Genomic DNA, 6,737 nt, shown 5'->3' with positions numbered 1-6,737 from the left:
CCTGAGGAGGGGTTGTTGAACCTCTGACCTAAAGCTGGTTGATCAGAAGCTGGGCTGAGAACTTAGACTTGTGGTTGGCATCTGAATTAGGATAGGTAGTTGTGTAGGACTGAATTAGGATGGGGAGTTGTGTAGTTGTGTAGAATTAACCTGTGGGATCTGATGCTGTCTCTAGGTAGATAGCGTCAGAATTTAACTGTAGGGCACTTAGCTGATGTCAGAATTGCTCGGTGGTGTGGGGAACAATAGTTCCACCCTCCCACAGTCACAGAAATTGGTATTAGAATCATTTTACCTAAATCACAGAGCATTTTCCATTGCTGTTTATAAAAATGCGCACCATGACATCTCCTGAAAAATATATTTTTCAGTGTGTTAAATTATCATCTAATGATAATGAATAAATATCATCATGTTATTCTTTTGAGTTTGACCAAAACAAAAATGACAATACTCTCTTTTTGATCAACACATCAGTTGAAAGGAAAACTTTATAAGCAATAAAACCATATATAATTATGTAAAACAAATTAATGTATTTTTTGTAAATGACTACAAGCAGTTTGAATGAGTGATTTTTCTCTAGTTTATACACTGGTTAAAAAACTATGAAGTTCAGGGTGTCTGGTTGGCTCAGTCAGTAGAGCATGTGACTTTTGATCTCAGGTTTGTGACTTTGAACCCCACATTGGTATAGAGATCACTTAAAATATTTCTTAAAAATATTTATCCATTTCTTTTGAGAGAGACAGAGGGAGAGAATGAACAAGGGAGAGGCAGAGAGAGAGAGAGAGAGAAAATCCCACGCAGGGACCACGTTGTTAGTGCAGAGCTCAATGCAAGGCTCAGTCTCACAAACCTTGTGATCATGACTTGAGCCAAAGTCAAGAGTCGGATGCTTAACCGACTGAGCAACCCAAAATAAAATAAAATCTTTAAAAAAATATGAAGTTTATTCCAGGTACATAAGATTTTATATTCAAGTTTTTTTTTTCAAACAAGATAAAGTTGTTATGAATTTGCAAAGCTGAGAATGAATCACAAAGTCTGATCAAATTACTGTTTGGATTTAAGTGATTAGGGTTTGTATGAAAGGCCAAGAGTTACATAGATTCTTAAAATATGATTTAACTCAATCTCAAACAGCATTTAAGAACAGATAATTCTAACATGACTTCATAGTTTTAGTTCAGTCTTGATTCTTATAATTTCACATAGCATTTAATTTATAAGTTAAGCATAATGGTACTCGATTTTATTTCAATTACACTACTGTAACAAAATAAGATTTCATAAGTGTGAAATAAAATATGTATCTATTGGAGTTCCCCAGGGAAATAGAATCAACAGGATATTAGTATCTATCTTTGTATATCTCTATAATCTACATGTATATTTATATTTATATTATGATTAATTATATTATGATTTAGTATAAGCAATTATCTCACATAATAGTAGAGTTTGGCAAATTTGAAATCTGTAGGGCAGGACCCCAGGGTGGAAACTCAGCCAGGATTTCCATGTTAAGGTCATGAGGCAGAAATCTTTTTTCTCTATGAAACTTCAGACTTTTCTTTTAGGCCTCTGACTGATTAGATCAGCCCCATCCATGTAACGGAAGGTAATCAGCTTTACTTAAAGTGGCTTGACTATAAATGCTAATCATATTTATAAAATCCACAGCAACTGGTATGGTCCACAGTAACATCTTGATTACTGTTTGACTCAAAAGCTGGACACTATAGCCTAACCAAGTAAATACACAAAAATAATCATCATAAGGCATTTCTCTCTTAAATGTTTTGCCATGACTATTATTTGGCCATAAAAAAACGAGTTAATCCTACCACTTGCAACAACACTGATGGACACCTTGAGGGCACTATGCAAAGTGAAATGAATTAGTGACAAATACTGTACAGTCTCACTTAGTTGTGAAATCTAAAACCAAACAAAGCCAAAAACAAAAAATTACCTCAGAAGAAATCATATTTTTGGTTACCAGAGATGGGGGTAGGGTAGGAGAAATTGGATAAAGAAGGTCAAAAAGTACAAACTTCCACTTCTAAGATAAGTATGTGTTAGGTGATGTACATCATGATGACGATAGTTAACTCTGCCGTATGATAAATATGAAAGTTACTAAGGGAATAGATCCTAAGAATTCTCACCACAAGGAAAAATATGTGTATGTATCTGTATCGGATGATGGATGTTAATGAAATTATTGTGGTATTGATTTCACATTATATGTAAATCAAATCATCAGCTGTACACCCTAAAATGATACATTGATATACATCAATTATATCTCAAGAACACTGGAAAAAAAATAAGTATTCTAGGCATTTTACTGTAAATATTGTTAGGACATCTTATTTTTTTAAGGGAACTTAGATTGTCTTTAAGAAAGCATTATATTATATATAGTTAAGACCCTGTGTTATTTTATTGCTAACTTTTTTTTTCTTTATCCCATATCCTTCTAAAAGTGAATTTAACACTGGTATATACTTAAATATTTATCTAGCTCTGTGGAGAACAACACACTGTTCTTTGTAAGTAAGAATCATCTCATTTTTATTTTGTCACATTCAGAGATTATTATTGTTCAATTGTCTAAACAATGAAAAGTAGAAGTGTAGTCCCAATTGGGAAGAAAAAAAAAAGATTAGGGAAACACTTCTAAAACTTTTTTTACCTATTTGTCAGCAAGCTTATGAGGCCTTTGCATTACATGATTGAAAGTGATTCTTGCAAAAACTTTCTGTGTCTGAAAAAGCTTTAACTTACTGGGGCATGTTACTTCAATCCTTGTATTTAAATGTTGTACCATAAATTTACTGTAGTTTTAATGCTATTTTCTGTAAACTCCATTAGGTTTGGTTTCCAAATCGGTGAGAAAGAAACCACCTTTTCAGAACGACATTAGCGCCCTTGCTGGAGCTGCATTTCTCATAGGACCATTGATGATTGTGTGTGAGAGATACTAATATCCATGTGAAATTTGTCATCACAATTGTAAGTAGGGGAAGAAAAACCCTAGCGCTAAGGAATTTATAATCCAGATAACACACTGTTGAAAAACAGAAGATCCTTGAAGCTTTAAGTCTATAATCAAAGATAGCTGTTTTGTAAAATTCCCAGTCAGAAACAAAATCTAACAATTCAAAAATATATCAATGTCATGAATCAATTTAAACTTTTATGATTATGATTATGATTATGATTATTGCAAGTCTCAAATAGAAAAATTAAAAAAATTAATTATCTGGTTGTTCTTATCTCTATTTCATGTGTTGGAAATGTTAAAAAATGATAATGGATATTCAACTTTTAAAAAAGCTCCTCACTGATTCAACACTAACTCAGCAAAATACAATTATTTTCTGTAGTCATGTAATTACTCTTACCTAATTAGTTGCCTTTTGCTTGATCTTTGAATATATTTTGCATTTCATCTCTTCCAACTCATCAGTACTGTTTAATATGAAAAAAAAATAGGTGAGTCTCAGCATGTTGGACTGCCTCCAGGGAACATTTTCTTTTCTTTTATTGGGTACCAAAGTGTGGTCTTTACTGAGCATTCACATGAAATATGCCTGGTAATTCTACTAGGTTATAACATTCTATCCCTGCAGTGAAGTTAGAGGCTCGCTGTGATAAGAAGCAGCGTGCATTTTCTATCTCAACTTGGAAGAATGATTCCCTGACAACCGATACTGAAGATGCATCATTAACATACAGCTAACATTGCTTAACTGCATGTTTAAGGAAATTCAGAATACTGCACCTTCCTTTGAAAATTAAGATTATTTAACATATGTTTGGTGAAACCTCTGAAATCTGAAACCTCTGAAACCTCTGAAATGTTTTAGAATTTGTTTTAGAAAACAAATCATGCTCTGTGCTTTTAAGTTGTGTTAGTGATGCAGTCTACTCATGGAATTTATAATATTCCATGTATTTATTCAATAATGAATTTAAATAAATTATTATGAGAGACTAAAAATGGTTTTGATTCTTTCCTCACATTTTACATACTTAAAAATATCTCTATGCCTTGTGTAAAATTCTCTTTTGAGGATAATGGCCATAACTAAACACAGACTGAATATGTAAAAATAACATTCTACTTGCTTCTTGATATAATTTGTTTCTCTGCATCACTTATGGGGGTTGGTCTTATTTATTCACTCCATAAATATTTATTGAGCAATTATATGTTAAGGACAGATTTAGCTCCTGTATATATTAGTGGACAAAAGAAAAAAAAATCTCTATACTCACATAGTTTACATTCTGAGTGGGAGACACATGGCAAGACAGATTAAATGTAATAAATAATCCATTTATTTAGTATGCTTTAAAATTATAAAGCATCATAAAAATATAAAGGTAAAAAAGGGTGAAGGGGATTACAAATGCTTTTCTCAAGGCTGCAATTAAAAAATGTTATTTAACTCAAACATCACTGAGAAAGAATTTATACAAAGACTTGAAATAAGGTGATGTCTTCAGCTGTGTGGTTTCCAGGGAGAATGTATTTTAGGCAGAGAGAAAATCAGGGCACAGTCCCTAAGGTGGGAAAATGCCTGGCACATACAAGGAGCGTGAAGGAAGCCTGTGAGGGGACAGGAGGAAGACATAAAGTCAGGAGATGTGGGTGTAGATTTTTGTTGGTGGTTATGAGAAGAGAGAGACAATAACTTAAGGCTTTCTGGGCTTCGTTTGAATTTTGACCTATTGGAGACTTTTTAAGATGAAAGGGTGACATAACCTAATTTATATTAGATAACACTCTTCTATGTTGAGAATACAGTTAAGTACAAGGGTGGAAAGAGTAGTGACTACAATAATACTGGAGAAAGATCATAGTGAGGAGAATGAGTCATGGCAGTTGTGGAAGGGAAGGAAATGAAGACTGGATGTACTTTGAAGTAAAGCTTGTGGATTTCCAGATGAACTGGATGTAATGTTCTGGTATCTGAGAGAAAAAGAATGATCACAGATGCCTCTACTTTTTGTTTGTTTTTTGTTTTGTTTTGTTCTGTTTTGCTTTGTTTTTGGCTTGAACAACTGGAAGGGTGTTGTTGCCATCAAATGAGGGACTCCAGGTGAAGAGATCTGGGGGGTATATTCGAAGTTCACTGATGAACATGTTGTGTTGTAGATGTCACACACATACTCCAGTTTTGGCAGGTGGTTGGATAAGCTAGCCTGGATGTGAAAGGAATATGAACACATAGATGTGAGTGTATGAGACCTATAGGTGAATAGCCAAAGAGGGATCACTCAGGGAACCTGTGGAGGTAGAGGAAAAAGGGCCAAATTCTGAGATCTGAGACACCCCACTATTTGGTAAGGGAACCATGAAAAGGGATTAGAAATGAAGCCACTGGGTTAGAGGCAAAGCCAGACACATGAGGTCCCCTAGAAGGCACATGAATACATCAGGGAGAAATTAATGAGCAACTGTGACAAAATGTTTGTGATAAATCAAGAAAAAATTACACAGAAAATTTATTTTTTGTATCTAACAATGTGAGGTTTGAGACTTAGTCACCAAACAGTTGAGTTATTTTAGCAGCAATAATTTTGTAGGTGCAATTTCATTCAGTACAACTCTATTCATTTAGTTTATATTAATTCAATTGTCATATGAATCAATTAGGCTAAGATAAATCAGTTCAGATATAGCTATTTGACACGCACATTACAAAAATCATATTAAGTAATAATAATTTGGGTACAGTTGGGTGGATTATAGAACACTTAATTATATTACATTTACTTTGGCATTTATAATTGTCAAGGGCTTTCAAAAAGCACCCTTTACTTCCACCATCAAACAAAGAATCTTCCTGGCTTGACTGTTTGACAGTTTGTAATCCTTATTTCACATTATGACTAAATTTTTAAGTGTTTTCACTTCATCTTCATGTTTCTGAAAAATAAATTCTTGAATAAAAGTAAGATGCATATAACCTACAAAGCCAACATAATTTAATTTCTGTTGAATTCTATCGTATTTATTGACAATTCATTGTGTGCGAATGTCTGCATCAGTTTCTCCAGGAGATACAAAAGATTAAAAAAAGAAAAAAGAAAAAAGAAAATTTCATTGCTTCTGTCTTTGCCCATTACATGGTAATTAAAGAGGCTAATGAATAGGGAGGAGACGGATATGTGAATGTCTTGTGTAAGTTCATTTGGTGGTATTGGATATTTCCTATTTGTTATGGTTGCTATTACTTTCTTAGAGTCTTTTCCAAAATGTTTAACAAAGGTCTTTCTCTTGAATTAATGGTCTTCATCTTTCTCATTGCTGTAAGACACAGGCATATTTAAATGCTCCTGACAAACGTATTACTTGCAATCAAATATAAAAAATTATCTTTCTAGGGAAGACAGGCTAGTATGTATAGACTGATAAATGAGAAACTATTTATATTACTATTCTGTTTTCTCTGCTTCCTCTGCCTTTTCAGCTGTACTGTTTTTTAAATCCATAATATATTCAAAAGAAGCTTCTTAATGTTTTTTTTTCTCTGTCTATGCCAACCATGGTTTTAGTAAACAGATATGTGATTCAGTTCATTGATTAATATATACAATTATTGTTGTGACAAATGAATCTTTTGGAAAACTAATAAGTTGGTTTAAGTATATGGGAATGAGCATCACTCTGACATAAAAGGTAAAGGTATAATGTCTCTCATACAGAAAAACGG

The sequence above is a fragment of the Acinonyx jubatus genome, chromosome B1, assembly GCF_027475565.1.
Source record: "Acinonyx jubatus isolate Ajub_Pintada_27869175 chromosome B1, VMU_Ajub_asm_v1.0, whole genome shotgun sequence".
NCBI classification, from domain to species: domain Eukaryota; kingdom Metazoa; phylum Chordata; class Mammalia; order Carnivora; family Felidae; genus Acinonyx; species Acinonyx jubatus.
The sequence above is the reverse complement of the archived record's forward strand: the minus strand, read 5'-3'. Positions refer to the sequence as shown.